Raw genomic sequence first — 18,957 nt, 5'->3', positions numbered from 1 at the left:
CTTCCATAAATTAACAAGAAGTGTAGTGCATTGTCATATGTAACAGAAATCCACCACTTCCTGGGTTCCAGGAATAAAGAGCAAATCAGTGTTAGGTCTCCTGTTATAGAATAATCTTTAGGATTGGGTAAACCAATCTTTCATTTCTTTGTTATAAAAATCATCCCCAATCTAAGTTTATTTCCTTGTCCTCAATGCTAACACAAGTTTCCTTATTTTGAATTCTGTCTTTGTGTGGCTCCCTTTTCTTCTTTCATGATAGAAGTTTCTTTTGCAACTTCAGCTTTGAATGAGTGAGACTCTGGGTGAAAGAATTGTCCCCTCTTGCCAGATCCACTCCAAGGAACACTGGAGCTTTTTGTGTGCAAAGTGTTATGTTACATGAATGAGACAGGACTACCATGATGTAACTAATAGAAGATAGATTACCCTGGTTAGAAAACTGACACTGAATTGGAGGGGTGACAGATTAGCAAAAAGAATTTTGGAAAATATTCCATGTTTGACTACACCATGAAAGTTTCCTTCATGGAAATTTCTCCTTAAGGTACAGGGAAACTTACAAAGAAAAAAACACAACAAAAGCAACAGAATTAAGTAAACAGAAGTAATGCAATAAAAATTGAAGTTGTGCTTCACAATTTGCATTTTCAGTATCTTTAAACTTCTTCGTGTTCTTTAATGCAAATCACTTTGTGTTGGGAGAATACATGGAGGACTCTTCTCAGATATATCTTCAGTAAAGTATCACAAAAGATGTTTTATTTTTGAGGAAACGAGTCCACTAGAAGCAAAATATTTAAATATTCAGAAGCATGCTCTAATTTGAACATGAAGAAGAATGAGTGGTTAATGAGATTTTTATTACTAAAAAAAAAGTATAAGACAAGAGAAAGCATGCAAGAAGACTGATTAGAGAGAAAGAAGGCAAGGTTGCTGATGTGAAATTGAAGGGGACTTTCATTTCCTTGTGGATGAAGGAGGCCCATGAAGAACAGCTTCACAACTGGCACCACTGGCCCTTCCTAACACTGACTCCATGTGTGTCAGTGGGGAACGCAATCATTACTTTAGAAATTTTTCGACAATTTCCATTTCCTAGCTGACTATCATAATAATTTATTTCCTACAGGGCTGTTCATCATACATAAAAATGGTGTAGGGTTTGTGAAGCAATCTTTTCCTATCCTCTGGGATATTTTATTGTTGAACCAGAAGAAACTTAAGTGATCTTATTTATTTTTTTTTTCGTTCATTCTGAAGAAGAAAACTATCTGTTGATGAATTGCATTGAAAGTATTTAGGACAGGAGCACAATTGTAAGAACATCATTCTTTATCTGAGGGTTTAAAGCCCTAGAGACCATTTGATGGTTTAGATGCTATGCAATTAATCTGTGGTGTCCCAGGAAGGACTGGAAGGCTGCACAGGTGATGGAAAGGGGTACCGTTTAGAGGAATGCAGCTGGAAATTGATATTATTTTCTGCATCATGATGTGCACTTCATAAGATGTATTCCTTGCTATGTTCCCTGAAGAAAGCACACACTAGGTAGTGGAAGTGAGGATCAGAATTAACTGCTATCACTGCTAAGGTTTGAATTCAGGTTCACGTGCCAGGTAGCTGCGTGTGTAAATCAAGGGGAAATTCAGAGTCTGTACAAGAAGATTGTACAAGATTTTCTCTTTTCTCTTCCCTTCGCAGAACCTTCAAATAATTTGTACCTGTGAAGTTAGGCTGCTTTAATATTACCAGCGGACCAGTGATTTTTAACATAATTCACAAGCCCCCTTTTTATCACCTGAAAATGATAAAACCCAAACACACAAAAAACATACAAAGAAAACAATAGAAATGGAGTAATTCACTTGAATATTTTCTTATTTTTCCATGATATTTTTTCCTTTGGAAAATAGGGGTTAGGTAGCTTAATAATTCCAAATCAGGGAGATCTCCTCAGTTGCAAGGTGTGGAATCTATGTGTACTAGCACATAGAAGTAGTTAATGATCAGACATATTGTGGGATATCAAAAAACCTGGGTCTGCTGACCCAGAGTGCAGCAAGCCAGTTTTTCACACCGGAGGTAGAAGATAGTAGCAGTTTATTTTGTACTGCACAGGGAAACAAGCTAGGCAGGCATCACTCCATTTCCAAACTCCATAAGGGACGAAGGGTGGCAGATCTTACATATTTTATTGGAAAGTGAGCAACACATGATCAATTCAGGTACGTGTTCTGATTGACTAACAGTGTTCATGGCCTTTCTCTGACTGGTCAAGAAAAGGGCCCTGGCACTGGATGATGGCACTATCTGGGGGTCCATAATAAGTTGGTCTTACTGTGTAATCAAGTTCTGAAGTTCTTGTGAAGCAGTTTGGAATAGAATCTACCACTGTGCTGTTACCTCCAGAGGTGGTAACTGAATTCTGAGTCTTTCTGATTCCAGGTTGGCCTTACCCTTGTGCCACTCCCTGGATTTAGTGAGTTGGGTTTTGGAAAGGAGTTGATTTGTAATCTTCAAAGTAAAGGTGGAGAGACTGCAAGCTGAGGAAGAGACATAGGGACCTGATAAATTCTACATCAAAGTCAGTAGAGAAAGAAGCTTGGTTTAAAAAATGGTGCTTTTGTGTGTGTGTGTGTGTTTGACCAGATTCTCATTGAACTATTCCCACAGAGCTTTAATGAAAGCAAAAGAAGAGTCAGTAAACTTGGTTGAAATCTTGACTTTGTATTTTTGCTTTGTCACAAGCTCAGCCCCGTCAACTATTCTTTGATTTAGCTAGACAGACAGGAAACATGGAAATGAAGTTTCCAGCCCAAAATAGTGTTTCAAGCTCGAGTGCTATAAACCACATGCCAGGAATTCCTTTAATCAGCATCAAGACTTATTAATGTAAATAGTAAGTCACAATTTGGGAACTATATTCTAATTTTATCCTGAAAATTTAACCTGGTAAGTTTACTCAGAACATTTCTACTTTATTTCCTTAGAAAGGTTCTCCATTACAAAATAATGAGAAGAGTATATTCTTTAATATCCAGATGATAAATAGGCTTTAAAAATTTATATCAGGGGTTAGTGCAATAGTCTAATGGCTAAAGTCCTCGCCTTGCACACACTGGGATCCAGTATGAACACCAGTTCTAATCCTGATGGCCCTGCTTCCAATTCAGGTGCCTGCCTGTGACCCGGGAAAGCAATCGGGGATGACCCAAAGCCTAGAGACCCTACACCTGTATGGCAAGAAGTATCTGAATCCAGGCTTTGGATCAGCTCAGCTCTGACTGTTGCTGTTGCTTGAGGAGTAAGTCAGCAGATGGAAGATCCTCCTCTCTGTGTCTTCTATCTGCAAATCTGACCTTCTAATAAAAAATAAATAAATCTTTTAAAATATTTGGATTCAGAAATGGCCATTAGAAACTTGATTTGGGGGGAAGTCAATTACCCAACAGTGTATAAAGTGAATTAGAAAATAGGTTAGAGGTAGAAAATATTTGTTAGGATACAACTGGAATAAGTTCTCCTAAAATAATGGGAATTGTCCTGTAGGTTTCCTTAAGCAGGGAAGGGGGTATTAAGAAGGATAAATTAAACTAACACTGGAAAAATTGCAAACCAAAACTCTATTTCTTCTGGATATTATACTTCTATGTAAAAGTTTATGAAAGAAACGACAGATGCAGAAAAGTCTCCAAGAATATATAGAAATTATTAAGGAAAGCATCAGTCTTCATCAAAAGTGTGGGTAACCTGATGAATGGGTAAAGAAGAGAAAACCAAAACACGTATCTAACACAGCAAAAGTGCTGACCCAAAGAGGTGGGACGAGAGCCTGAATAGAAAAGCCCAACAGAAGAGAAGGGATCTTTTCAGGGTCAGACAGCTAACAGGAAGACAAAGGAACATGTGGCACAAGGATCATAAAGAATGCTGCCTTCAAGACATGTGGATGATGAAGTGGGCTCCCTAGGGAAGCTGCGGGAATGTCATCAGTCAGGCATTTCAGGTGGATTGGAACAGAGAAATAAAACATCTGCTGCCAGAGCAGATCTGCACCTGCAGGAAAAGGACAGGAGGCTCACAAGGATCCTTTTTAAAAGATTATTTATTTATTTGTTTGTTTGTTTGCTTATTTATTTGGAAAGTCAGATTTACAGAGGAGGAGAGACCGAGGGGATGATCTTCCATCTGCTGATTCACTCCCCAGTTGGCTGTGCCCACCGGAGCTGCGCCCGACTGAAGCTAGGATGCTGGAGCCTCTCCCAGGTTTTCCATTCAGATGCAGGGTCCCAAGACTTTGGGTTGTCTTCAACTGCTGTCCCAGGCCACAAGCAGGGAGCTGGATGGGAAGTGAGGCTGCCTGGATTGGAACTAGTGCTCATATGGGATCCTGGCATGTGTAAGGTGAGGGCTTTAGCTACTAGGCTACCACACTGGGTCCACACGCATCATTTCTGTCTCAGATGTGCTTGACTCCACACCAAGTTAAAGTGAAATAACACTTCCTGATGCCATCATCTTCCACATGTCTCAGCAGGAAGAGGGCACACCCTTCTCAGACACATGCACACCCTTCTCTCTGCACAGATGGTATTCAAATTTGCATTGCCTTGTGCGAGCTTCAAGCCATCTCTTTATTCCTTTTTGGTTGACCCTGCCACCTATTTCAAAGAAATTAAGAATCTCCCTCTCTCTCTCAACACACACAGACACACACACACACACAGACACACACACATGCATACACATGCACACACACGAACACACACGTGCACACATGCACAGACACACATACACATGCAAACATTACATTATACTACCTGTTGTACATGCTACTGTTTGCATACCCAGTAAAGAACCATTTTCATGCTTGAAGAATCCAGAACTTTTTTCAGAGGCTAAGTAGTCCCAAGCAAACAAATCTAGATACATTTTGAAAGTCCAATAAGTGATGTGTAATTGATATATGCCACAATTGGTAAGTTCAGGATTACACATACGCTGCATTTCTGGAGAAACTGACACACATAGGAGTTTAGAAAGAAATCTGCAAGAAATGGTTCCTCACCCTGCAAGGGAGGTCAACTCTCACCCCAATCCAAGTGCATATCACTGGCTTGAGCTCTGCCACTCACCCCTTCCTGAAGTGTTGCGTTCTGTCATTATCTTGTTTGTCCTAGTTCTGAATGCCATCACAATGTCCCCTGCCTATGTTGCTCTTCATATGTTTACAAAGTTTCACCTGACTCTTCACTCTCTTCTCTCTTTACATTTTTAAGGTGATTAGTCACATCTTTCTGCCTCCAGCAATGATTATTGGTTATTACCTTTTCTTTCTTGAGTTTTAGATCCATATTTCTTGTTACTTATTGGACATATTTGTGTAGATTATATGAAAACAACACATTCAACGTGTATAATGCGAGGACCAAAATGAGATCTCATTGTTGACATTTCTAGAAAAATTTTACAACATTCGTAACTGAAAACTGGATTTATTTTAGACCATTCCTTGTCTTTCAAATCTCAGTTTCTAGTCAGTCAATAAATCTCAGGAATCCTGGATCAAATCTTTATTAGGTCTCTATGTTTTATTTATGCTATCTCCACTTCAACTGAAATAGTCAACTTCAATGTTTAAAAAAGAAAAAGTGTCTAAAAGTAACAAGTTCCAATACTTCAATGTACTCATGACATTACTGGGACACAACTTAATGTAAAATCTGATAGAACCATGTAACAAAGTCATGTTAACTTTATTCATGCCAAAATTGTGAATGATTGCCCTTTAGCTCAGGAGTGAGAAATATTTAGTGGGGTAAAGCAATGATTTTTCATTTGATAGCTGTTTCTTGACACAGAACTCTGAAATGATCATAGTCATAATTTTCACTATTTCATTCCAAAATTAATCACGATCAGGAGGCATATGTTAACCAACAGCTGTTTTCTGTGAGTAAAGCAATAAAACACTTTTATTCATACAACAATATCCTCCCTCCCTGCTGGCATACTTTTCCACATCAGAAGCCCCCAAATAATCTCTAATGATATAAAAATACATGCTCTCTTGTAAACGAGAAAAAAGTCATTGAACAATCTTCCTTTTCTATGTCATACGCACGTTCCAAGAGATAATTCTAAGTTTGAATGTCAGTTGTGTCACCCAATAATGAATTTACAAGCCTGGAAAAGTAGTCAATTTTAAATGAAATTTAAAGGTGAAAAATAAATCGAAATCTGTACCATTAGAGGAAGGACAGAATTCCAGTTAGAATGAAGTATTAATGTCCCACAGTGAGAGTGCTCCTGTTCAGAAAAAGTGAGTAGTTCAATGTGACCCAGCACACAATTATAATATGAAGAAATAGGTGCAATGACGCAGACATGCTGCCTGTGTGTAGCAGGTGAACCAAGGAAGGAGAAACATGGCAACCTGATGATTACCCAAATAAGGATATACATTGAAAATTCATAGCACTTTACGATGATTAGGACAGGCCGCTGCGACAGCACTGAAACACTGGTTAAACTGATCAAGAAGTCCAAGATACGCTCTGAAGTTGGAATATTTGAGAAGGGAGCTGAAGCATAAGGTTGAAGTTAAGAAGGCAAAAGATGTTCGAGGGTAGAAGTGACAACTCTGAATGAAATTCAGCTCAGGAGAATCAAGGGAAATGCTGAGATCGTTGAAAGTGACGTGATGAACCAGGACGAGATGTACTGTCAGAGTCAGATGAATTCCTGTGGCATTAGGGCTGATGCGATGTTTAACGAAGACAGGTGGAGAGAATGCAACTCCAGGAGCTGTTGCGGAGGATCTGAGAGTCAGAGTATGGGACATGATCCGGAGCATATGGCAATTACACATCTTCCTGAGACCAAGGATACATGCAACTGAGTCATCATGTACAAGAAACTATCCTCAGGGATACAGCTAAAGTGTTTAAGACACCCTCGCAATCCATATGCTGAAGTCCTCAATACATTTGGAAGAGTTAGTGTGAAAGCAAGACAAAAAGCTGAGATCGAAAGAAATGTTTTGCATGAGAATAAAGTGAGAAATTCTAGAAAGATTGTATAAATGGAAAAAGCTTTGAATTCCAGTTTTACTGAACACGAAATGGAAAGTCTGACCCCCTGTCCTGACTGACTGATATTGAGCTGCTTAATTTAAAATATCTATCAAAGAATTCAGCATAAAATAGGATATAAAATACAGTTGTGTCAATAACCAAGCGATAATTAGTATACTAACAGTTACTGAGTAGATTGATTATCTTAGAATTATTCCTATTTTATTCAGCAGCCTAAGAAATTTAAAATAACTACCCTTCTGTGGATTTGGAGGCTGTGAGTCACTTCAGAAAGAATGTCTAGCATTATGGAAACATGCTTTTATGGGTATTAGCTGTGTTAGAAAAGCAGAACAAACCATACAGTGGTGCGGGGGCAGTGGGTGGAACACCGAGAAGGATTCTTCTTTTGCTAGTATCTCTCTGAGAGGGACAATCCTGGGGATTTCATCAAACAACGGACATTATCATTTCCAAAAGACTCGGAACAAAGCCACAGAGCAGCTTAACAACAAGGGCAAGACCGAAGCCCCGCGGTCTCTGACTCTTGCTTCTGATGAATCAAGATGTCCTACCACCTTTTTCCAATTATTTCATCTTTGGATATAATATCCCTAGTCTTCCTTTTAACAAGATTTCAAATTAACAGGATTTCTGGGTCCACGAGCCTAACAAACACAGCATATCGCATTTTCCTTCCTATAAAACTCACAGAGCTGTGAAATGAATAAAGGAGTGGCTAGACTACAAGTTGCGGAACAAATAAAAGCAAGATTGGGCTCGGCGCAGTGGCTTAGAGGCTAAAGTTCTCCTCTTAAATGTGCCAGGATCCCATATGGGCGCCGGTTCTAATCCCAGCTGCCCCGCTTCCCATCCAGTTCCCTGCTTGTGGTCTGGGAAAGCACTCAAGGACGGCCCAAAACCTCGGGACCCTGCACCCGTATGGGAGACCTGGAAGTAAACTCCAGCGTCCTGACTTCAGATCGGCGCAGCTCCAGCCATAATAGTGGCTTGGGGAGTGAATCATCGGACGGGAGATCTTCATCTCTGACTCTCCTCCTCTCTGTATCTGCCTTTCCAATGAAAATAAATAAATCTTTAAAAAAAAAAAAAAAGACATTAAGAAAAATTATTGCTGTGTAAGCCTTATACCTTATCCTGGCTCTCCTATTGTGCCCTGGGAGCCCCAGGGTCGCTTGAGAATGATGACGTCATGGGTGCAAGCTCCTATCCCATGCCTGAAATCCTAGCAGCCTGACCTGGGGCGGGGAGCGGAGGAGCAGCCGTGACTCACAGAGGTGACAGCCGGCTTAGGAGGTATTCCTCCACCCCTTATTTGGGAGTAGTGGTGCTGCAAAGGCTGGATATAAGTCTTCTGTCTGTAATGTCCTTAGCTATTATCACAACGAGTATAGCACTTTAGGGGGTAGCCCACTGATAGAGTTGAGTCTGACTCTAAAATGTGCAGTAATGAACTGCAGCAGCCGCACTACTAAATCAAAGATTGCTAGTGCAGGCAAGGGAACGGGAAGGGCAGTGCATCCTCTCTGTAAGTAGATTCTTTGCCAGGCAGCTCTCCTGGTACCTTGAAAAGGAAATCCTATTACACCTGTGAAGTCCCACAGTGAAGGGCAGCGGCAGACAAGGATCACAAAGCCGCCTGGGCAAATTCCAGGGATGCCCGGCCACCAGACAGAGCTTTCAGGAACAACAATTATTTCATCTGTTGGATTTCTTTAAAAGCACTGAAAAAAAAGAAAAAGAAAAAACGCTGCAGGTCAGGGCATAAACCTCGGGAAGACACCGTTACGCTTTGTGACAACCCCTGAGGGCCAATCAAAATAACTAAGCCATATACCCAGCAGAAATTTCCACTTTGGTTCCGCTAAGGAAATATACAGGTTAGAAGACAAAAACTGTTTTTGGAGAATTCAAGCAGAACATGTTAGTAAACGGTTGTGATTTCTACTGTTTATAAAACAATCCCTAAGCAGTAATGAACAGGGGAGATTTGGAACTAGTCGAAAGTTAGAGAAAGTAAAATCACAGTTACAGACGCTCTGGGATCCCTGATGATATTAATGCGAATTCATTTTAGAGGTTGTTAAATTATTTACAACATTGTGGAACTTGTAAACTTCCCTGGCCTCCCAGAAGCCCATTTCCTCAAAAGGTTTTTCCTGAAATCCAGAGGGGCAGCCAGCAAGGAGACTCAAGTGAGAGCTTCCGTGGATAAACTGGCTGCCAGTCGTTCCGCCATGAACTTGTCCGGAGGAGGGTGACAGCAGGGACCGGAAGGGCTATCAAGTGCCGTTTCTGTGACATGTTCCTCAGTCCAGGCCACAGCGAGGAGATGAGGCATTCAGGAAACAGCTACAGAGATCCCAAAGGGAAAGGAAGGGAGCACCGGAGTGGTGGCAAAGGACAAAGAGCAACACACACTCCTCCGAGCTGTTTTCTCATCTGTAGAGCAAGGCTGTAAAATTACTTTTCCATGGCAACATAACTTTTTAGAACGGAAATCCTGTGGCCGAAATTCAAGGTGCGAGCTGGAAGAAAAGTCTGTTCCTCTTTTCCTCCACCAGCTTCACCTCTTCTGATCTTCCTTTTCCTTTTTCCTCAATGCTAAGCAGGATCTTTCAAGTAGGTAATTCATGTGTGCATATTTATGTGTATTTAAAGGAATCGGGGGGAGAGAAGAGATGCTGTCTTCTGGTTCTCTACTCGACCACCTGCAACAGTCAGAGCTGAGTCAGCCTGAAGCCAGGACTTGCAACTTGGTGCAGCTCTCCCACGTGAGTGGCAGGAAAGCAGGAGTCATCACAGTTCTCTTCCAGGTATGCGTGAACTGGATGCTGGAGTTGGGAACAGAGTCAAGACTTGAATCCAGACACTCCACTTTGGCATGTAGGTGTTGTTCCAAGCAGCCTTCCAATCATCTTACCAAATGCAGTCCCCTAAAGCAAACAGGCTGATAACAGCAACACCTCACAGCTATCATTCAAAATCAAAAGTAATTATAACCAAGCTTTGCTCTGTTCCTGAAATTTTCACAAATATATTCAGAAAACGGATACTTCTGCTTCAGTGTATCTCGTTCTAAATCATGTGTCCATAATCTCCTGTTTTGTAATTCATCCTCCTCAGTGCAGCATCGACTCATATGGCTTTTAAGATTTCCGACAACCAAACATTTCAGGTTACATTGTCCAGTCATATCATGGAATTACCTAGATCTCAAATATATTGAATTTTTTCTTCTGGTCAATTTAGTCATCACTTTATATTCTCTACCGGTGCCATCACATCACATCAATAGCATACACCTTGCATACTATGTTCTCATTGAACAAGTTTTTCTCTTCCTGCGTAGAAGTTGGGCTGTTTTTAACTGTCTGAATTCTATTCTAGGATATTTTAACATTCAATTTAGAACACACAATAAAGTTTTCCGGATACGATAGCTTGTTCACAGTTACATCGTTTCCCACTTTCTTAATTTGAAAGAACCATCTTAACATGTTTCAACCAAGTTTAAGATTCTTAAGTTGTGCAGTACTTGATACTGACTGGGGTATAATGATGTTTCCTTTTTATACATAACACTAGGAAGATAACTTTGGGAAACTCATGTTTTGTTATTTTATCAAAATGAATTTGAATAGGTCTCTGGTTGACTAAAATGAGAAAGGCTAATTTTCGTCATGATCAGTGGACTGAAAAAGAGAATTTTTATGAATTTCTATCTCACAGAATATCATTAATTTATAAAAAGGAGTTATGGTTGGGCATTTGATACAGTGGTTGAGATATTGGTTGGATGCTGCCATGACTTTCTGGGGTACTTGAACTGGAGCCTTTGCTCAGCTCCTATTTCCACTTCCCGCTAATGAGATTCCACAGAGACAGAAGGTGATGGGTCGGCTCCCTAGGTCCCTGTTAGCCATGTGTGAGACCCAGAGATTTGGTTTTGGCCTGGCTCAAAGTCTTGACTGATGAAAAAGAGGTCTTCACGGTTTCTCTTATTTCATATGAGTTTTGTATTTTTCTGCGAGTGTTATCCAGCACTGCACGAACATTGCTGGCATCATTGCTGGCATTGTAACCATGGATATGATACCTGTAACCCAGGAGCTTCTGATGGGCTTAAGAAAAGGTGCACACAAAGAATGAAGCACAAATTCCAACATTTGGCTGGAATCGTTTCACAATCTCAGAGTCCAGAGGCATCACCTGGTGGAAACTCTAGGCCAACCAGAGCCTCATCACCACTATCAGATATTACGCATAATAAAAATGAAAATAATGGTCTTAACATTTCAGAGACTTAATTGCAAATCGTGGGGTAATAGATTCATAGATAAAATATTTCATAAGGAAGCATATATAGCTCTTATTATCATTCCCTTCCCTACTCTATCTTCCCCCGACTTACTATCTGTTGATTCGCATTGTCACTACTTTCTTTTCTTACGAAACACAAGCAAATCTGAACATTATTCCTTTTCTTATAATACATAATAGAGAATCATGAATTTTTTTTTTTTGCATTTTTCATTGTTTGCCTTTGATGATCCATTCTGGGGATCTCTCCAAGCAAAATATAAAGAAAGTTCTGTTTTTAGCCACATCTTACTAGCAGCTTATACAATATGTGAATATACCCATTTATCTCATCAGGATCCAATCTGAAATCTGAGTTACAGTTTGAAAAGTAAACCTAGGGGCCCGGCGCAGTGGCGCAGTGGTTAAGGTCCTCACCTTGCACGCCCGGGATCCCACATGGGTGCCGGTTCTAATCCCGGCGGCCCCGCTTCCCTTCCAGCTCCCTGCCTGTGGCCCGGGAAAGCAGTCCAGGACGGCCCAAAGCTTTGGGACCCTGCACCCGCGCGGGAGACCCGGAAGAGGCTCCTGGCTTAGCATGGCTCCTGGCATAGCATGGGCCGTTGCGCTCACTTGGGGAGTGAATCATCGGACGGAAGATCTTCCTCTCTGTCTCTCCTCTCTGTATATCCACCTTTCCAATAATAAAAATAATAAAAATAAATCTTAAAAAAAAAAAAGTAAACCTAATGATGACTACCTGAGGCTTTTACAACAATAACACTTCTTTCCAGGCATAGTAACTAAAAGAGTCAGGGTAAAAAACTGATATCTGAAGCATGGGAACTTTCCCTTTTAAGTGGGCGCATTTGAAGGTCAGCTTCAGAAAGATAATGGAGACGTCTCAGCAGGGTGAGAGATGCCAAGTCCTTCGCATGCGTTTAGAAGAGGACCACTCTTCCTCTAGTCTGGTTTAATCTTAATGTGTTTGGTACATGCACGCACGGACACAATGTGTGTACTTCTCGTAGACTTTAATTCACACCAATTAAGGGGAAAAGGTGATGAGTGACTGGTGATGGAGGTGGTGACAGTCCCCACAAAGCAGAGAGGATTCTGCAGTTCTTTATTTCTCCCCAAAGCAGCTGGCATGTTGAAGTTATCAGACCATATCAGGCTTAGGGGACATTAAATGTCAGGAGAGCAGACCTGCTCTAGCAAGCTGATGGGAACTGCGGGAACCTTTAGTATCAAATGTTCTGCTGTATAATAATAGGCAGCAGCATCAATCTCAGAAATGCTGCTACAAATGTCAAAGAAAACCTTCCCCGTATATAGATTAAAGTTGCAGATAAAAACAGAGGACCAAATCAAAGCTCTAGTGTTTCTTATTTGAAACCACCCTGCCAAAAATGCAATTTCTGAGTTATCAAAAAATAGAATCTCTCAAACAGCATTCATAAAGTTTCACATTTTGGTGTTATCACAGAGGTTTATATTGAGAAAATGCTATTTCTTCTCTGTCTTCCCCTTCAAGGTTGAAGCAGCATCCTGTCTTTTGTAACAAACAATGTTTACTTCAGGGCAGCAAGCTTGGGGACAAACAGCATTGTGTTCTGCAGGGCTTGGATGCACCATGCTAACATGCACCTGCCATGTCTTAGAGAATCCCATCTAGAAAATTCAAGAAATGACAATGTCAGAACTATTTTCATCATCTACCATTCTACGCAAAGCCTTGTGGGTGTTCATACATTTCAAAATATGGTTCCCATTATTCATCTAATTTTCCCTTTACTCCAACCAGAATGAGGAGAGATATTCTGGTCCTTTCCATGATATGTCATAAGCAAGGTGAGCAAGGCCTATTGTACAGCAGTATTCATAAGTGTTTACTGAGTCAAAGTATGGTTGCTTCCTTTAGAACTGTTAGTTTTATTTAATTATGCAGGGAGTTTTCAAATGTTTGGCACCATATCCCTTCTGCATTATTCCTGCGTGTCCCAAGAGTAATGTGTGCCAGGCAGAATTTTGAGGCTTTAGTCTCCTGTAATATTATGTTTAAGGTTCATGCAATTTCTACACAGGTGGATCAGAAGAGATCAAATAGGTAAATAAATATGTCAAATAGAAATTGCAAAGTGGGGCCAGCACGTTGATGTAGTATGCTAAGCCACCACCTGCAGTGCCAGCATCCCATATCGGCACCAGTTTGTGTTCTGGCTGCTCCACTTCCAAGACAGCTTCCTTCTTATAGCCTGGGAAAGCAGTTTAGGATGGCTCAAGGTCTTGGAACTCTGCACTCATGTGGGAGACCTGAATCTAGTTTTTGGTTTGGCGTAGCTTCAGCTGGCTGTTGCAACCATTAAGGTTTCACTCTGCTTCTCACTGTTTCTCTTTGGAATAAAAATAAATCTTTTCAAAAAGTTGCAAAGCATAGCAGGCATCATAAGAAAATAAATGAAAGCTTTGTTAGAAGATAATTGGGAGTAACTACTCTCAGACTTTCAATGAACTACTTTTTTCTCTTTTTTTCCTTTTTGAGGCTGGAATATTAAATGAGATTTCTGCACTCTATTTTGAATCTTGTAATTGAAAGGAACAGTTTCATTAAAGTTACAGATGGGGTTCTTTACTAAGGCAATGAATTTGTAAGCTATAGAAAAATCTTATGTTTGGAGAATGCTAGCTCCACCGTACTTTCACCAACAAGAACAAATGGCATGCATTTAAAATGGGTATATATAAAATGTCACCTATATCACTAGTTTGCTTCCTTCCAGGGCTGAGTGGTATCCAAAGGTGGGAATGTTCCAAATACTTTTTTTTTTTTAACAATTCACCGATTGTATGAGATTTGTATTGTTTCTAGTTGTCCTAAACATGCAAAAACAGATGTTCATGTAGACCTAAGTTTTAGTTTCATTGAGATAAATGTGCAGGGTTATACAAAAAAATACTTGTACTTAAAAAAAAAATCTGTTTTTTCAGAGTTGCCATTCTCTCTTACATTTTCTGTAGTGATACCTTGGAGAGCCAGTTTCCCTGCCCGTCTCTCCAGCCTTGTATTGCCCCATTAGAATTACCTTAATTTCAGTGACTCTAGTAAGTGTGCAGGAATATTCCATTGTGTTTTTAATTTATATCTTCCTATTAACTAATGATGCTTAATGTATTTTTGCCCTTTACCTGTATATCTTCTGAGATGAGGTGCATATTTATGATGCTAACCATTTTCTGATGGGGAAAGATTGTTCTTATATTTAGGAGTTCTTTTACAGGACTTACATATTTGCAATTTTCAAATATTTTGTCCCAGTGTATCTTTGTTTATATTATAGAGCGAATGTAATTAAAATATTGATGAAAACCATTTGTTTGATTTATGGTTATGTTTTTTTCCTAAAAGATGGAAAATCTGTAGTTAATTTTGAATTAATTTTTCATTAAGGTTGGAAGTCTACTTGTTTCTGTTTGAAAAAAAGGCTGTTTTGTTTTGTTTTGTCTTGTTTATGAATGTCCAATTGTTCTGGTTCCATTTGTTGAAACTTAAACCAAAAGACAACCTTTTGTTCACTGAGTTTCTTCTGTACATTTGTAAAGCTTCAGTTCCCATATCATCGTAGATTTGATTTTGAATTCTATTCTGTTTGTTTGATTTATGTGTCTATCTCTGCACCAATTCTATACTGTCTTGGTCACTGTAGTAATGCAGTTCCCATTTCACTTTATTTTTTAAAAAGAGATTTCTTTACTTTCATTTGCAAAACAAATTTTACAGAGAGAGATAGAGAGACAGATGGAGGTGGTTTTTTGTCTGCTGGTTCAGTCTCCAAATGGTCACAATGGCCAGGCTGAGCGTATCAGAAGCTGGGTGCCAGGAACTTCTTCCAGGTCTCCCATGTGGGTTCAGGAACCTAAGGACCTGAGCCATCCTCTGCTACTTTCCTAAGTCATAAGCTGACAGCTGGACCAAAAGTGGAGCAGCAGGGACATGGACCAGTGCCATGTGAGATGCTTGGCATCACAGGGCAAAGGATTAGCCTACCACTGCAACAGATCTGTTCACTTTACTTTATAAAATTTGTTTTAATTATTTCAGTTCCCTTTGCATTTGCAATTATGTCTTATATTACAGTTTCCAATACTGATAAGTAAACTGGGAATTTCATAACAAACCTTATAAAACCTGTAGGTCAGTCTGAAGAGATGGACATCTTCCAACACAAGCAAACTCACTATGTCTCTCTGTGTATTTTAATCTGTCTTACACATCATTGAGCATTTTGTGGTCCTCAACATACAGCCCATTTCTATGACTTGTCATATTTGCATCTGAATATTTCATTGTCAACAAGAATTGTTGATAAAAGATTTGTAAATGAAAAAATGTCTTTTGCTGAGTACTGAAAAAAGGTGAGAAATATCATGAATTATGAACCTCAATAATCACTATTTATCTCTTAAAGACAACTCCATGTTCTCTAGTAAATTCCTTTAAAAACATATGATGTGTGATGCTATGCAGTGTTTACTAATATCTCATAACCTGTAACAAGCAGACCCTAGGAGGAAGAAGATGAGCACCCAGAACTGGGAAGCCTTCATTCATTGAATTGTCATAGACTCCAAAGTGAAGTTTTTTCATCATTACTGTTCTTACAGTATTAAGTGAATGTGAATTAACAAATGTCATAAAAAATGTAGAAATGGTTTTACTTTAAAAAGCAGCTGGCTGTATTATGGCTGCTTTTTTTAATTTTTTTGAAAAATCCTACAAATATTATATTGCTTAGACAGGACAGAGATTTACATAAACATGTGAAAATGACCAAAGATCAGAGCTCAAATATCAAACTCAGGCAAATGTCGATTTCACTCTTCTTTGCCTCAGCTGAAAATTAAGTATCAAAAATATTTTCCCCTCTTAATAACCCCATATGACCAAAGCCAAATCAAATGTAATATTTGCTTTTACATCAAAACAAAGTGAACTTTTATGAGTCAGGTTTTATGTGGTCCACAGTGTAAAGAACCAGTAAGAGATTTATCTCAAAATCCATAAATTGAACGCTCACTCACAAAATAAATTAAATCAAGTATGAAAGAAAATCAACATCTAGGCTTATGGAACAATAAATATGTAAAAAAAAAAAAAGGCTGGGAAATAATACAGCAGCAGGGCAATCAAAATCACAGGCATAGAGGGTAGCAAGGAATAGGTCATGCAGGAAAACGAGAGAAGGAAATGGGAAAGAATGATATGAAAACAGAGCCCACAAAGAATTTCCACATTGAACTTGGAGAGCAGCATAATGTGCTGTCACAAAGGAAAAGGTTTCTGAGTAGTGATTTTGTCTCCTCCCTCTCTCTAAACTAAGGTCCCTTTTCTGTCTTTAGGAAATGAAGCTAGTTGTGAAACTATTTCCTAAATAATTATTTCAAAAATATGCTTTGTAAAACTATTTTTTTTTTTGCAAATAGAAGATGACAGTAACCATTAGCTGACTACCTATTGCTAAAATTATCATGCTATTGTTGGACCATACTTGGACAAAGTGGTTAACAATCTATACAAAAAGTTTTGCAATATTCTAAGTGTGTGTATCTGTGAGGACATTTAGTAAATATATATGTGTTTTGATGGTGCAAAGGGGACTGATTACATATGAGACAAAGCCAAATTGTGGTTTTTAGCCATTTTATGATTTGTACATTTAGCCAGAATGGGAAAAAAAAGTAGGGGAAAAAAAGAAGGAAACAGAAATAAAAAGTTGTGCTATCATTCATAGTGCCTTCCAAGGTTCCGATTTCCTGGTAAAATATCGAGTAAAAGAACTGAATTTCCAAGAGACCATTCCTTCAGCAATAGTGATGACTGTTAACATGAATTTCGAACTTGTCACATCCACAGAATGTGTCTAAATATTTTTCAAACATGTTCTTGTTTAATTCTCAAACAACTCTATACGGTTTATCTTTAGAGACGGTAAGGCTTACATCTCATGAAGTTAAATCCATTGCCAAAGTTCACACAGAGTAAATAGCAAAGCTAAATTTGAAAATGTTATTTTACTACTGTATTATACTTACCAACTATTTTCCATAAAGAACATGTCTTTTTAAAAGCTCATTTTGAATGAGGTTTAGGCATGCATTAGATTTATTTCCTCATTTGTAAAAAAGATTAAACTTGAGTGAGATCCCCAACGCCCTTCAAGCTCTACTGTTCTATGTAGGTTTTCATTGGGTAAATCTCTCAGCACTTGAACAGCTTCTATAAACACAGATGTATTTCACAAATCAGTATTAAAAAAACAGCTTATTTCCTTATAGGACAAATTCTTGTTTAATAATATGTAGCATCAAGAACAACTGAAGTTTCCATATCGCTCAAATAACAAAATATCTAGAAAGAGATTAAGTCAACCATTTCACACTTAGAGAATGAATGAATCTGAAGATAGAGAGTACTTATAAAGTTTGGAGAAAAATAAAATCTAATGCTAAGTGGTTTTGTTGCAAAAATATTTTAAAATCCAATACAGTTTTCTGTGACTATTTAGTAAAACTCTCATAGGCATGAATTTTAACATGTTTTCCACAAAATATGGTCATACCACTCAATTCAGTTTTTCACAGCTTTTGTAAATTCCCTTGCAATTTCCACCAAATAAGTATTGAAGTTCTTTTATGGTGTTTCTGGGGTGGTTACTTGGTCATCTTTGGCCCATAGCAAAATAAATGGGTTTGATCCTAAATTCTGGCTCATAATTCCACCTTCCTTCCCTCTAATGCACTCTGGAAGGCATTGGGATGGCTCCATGGAACTGGATCCCTGCCGCTCATGTGGGAAATCTGAATTCAGTTCCCAGCTCCTGCTTTTGGCTTTGATCCAGAACCAGCTGGAGAGAGAACCAGCAAATGAGAACTCCTCTTTCCACTCCCTCCCTCTGTCTTTCTATTTCTGTCTTTGCAACTTTCAAAGAAGTATTTTTCTTAAAGAAAAAAAAGATTTAATTATGATACTTAGTTTGCCCATATTGAATTTCTTTCCTCAGAATTCCAACACACACACACACACACACACAATGGCATTGACTTCCAGTGACTAACATTTAAACTTATCCCCATTCTTTCATTGTCAAAATCTGAATCATGATGCTTTTACATAATGGGATTTTATCCCAAACAACAATATTTAAACATTTGTATTCTGTTCTGTTGTGTAATTTCAGCACATTGTATCAAATATCTTAAAAATTACATAGTATTTTAACAAAAATATTCAGGTGTGAGTCAGTGGTTGAAGCATTTGATCCAATATTGTGATAAATATTCATGGAGAATTGCCCCAAAACAAGCTGATTCAATAGTCTCATATTCCATCTTAGGATGTGAGAGGAAAAATGTCTAAAACTTCCAAATTATATTAAGTAAGTTACTCAAAGCCCCGATCGCTGTTTTAGGATGGTTACATTATGTAATGAATTGCAAAGTTTTCTTTGTGCCAAATCTCAATCCCGGGATAGAAGCGTGCATTAGAAAACGTGTG

This window comes from Ochotona curzoniae, unplaced genomic scaffold (genome assembly GCF_017591425.1).
Source record: "Ochotona curzoniae isolate NIBS_2020 unplaced genomic scaffold, NIBS_Ocur_1.0 scaffold_4701, whole genome shotgun sequence".
Taxonomy (NCBI): domain Eukaryota; kingdom Metazoa; phylum Chordata; class Mammalia; order Lagomorpha; family Ochotonidae; genus Ochotona; species Ochotona curzoniae.
This window is presented reverse-complemented; position numbering follows the sequence as displayed.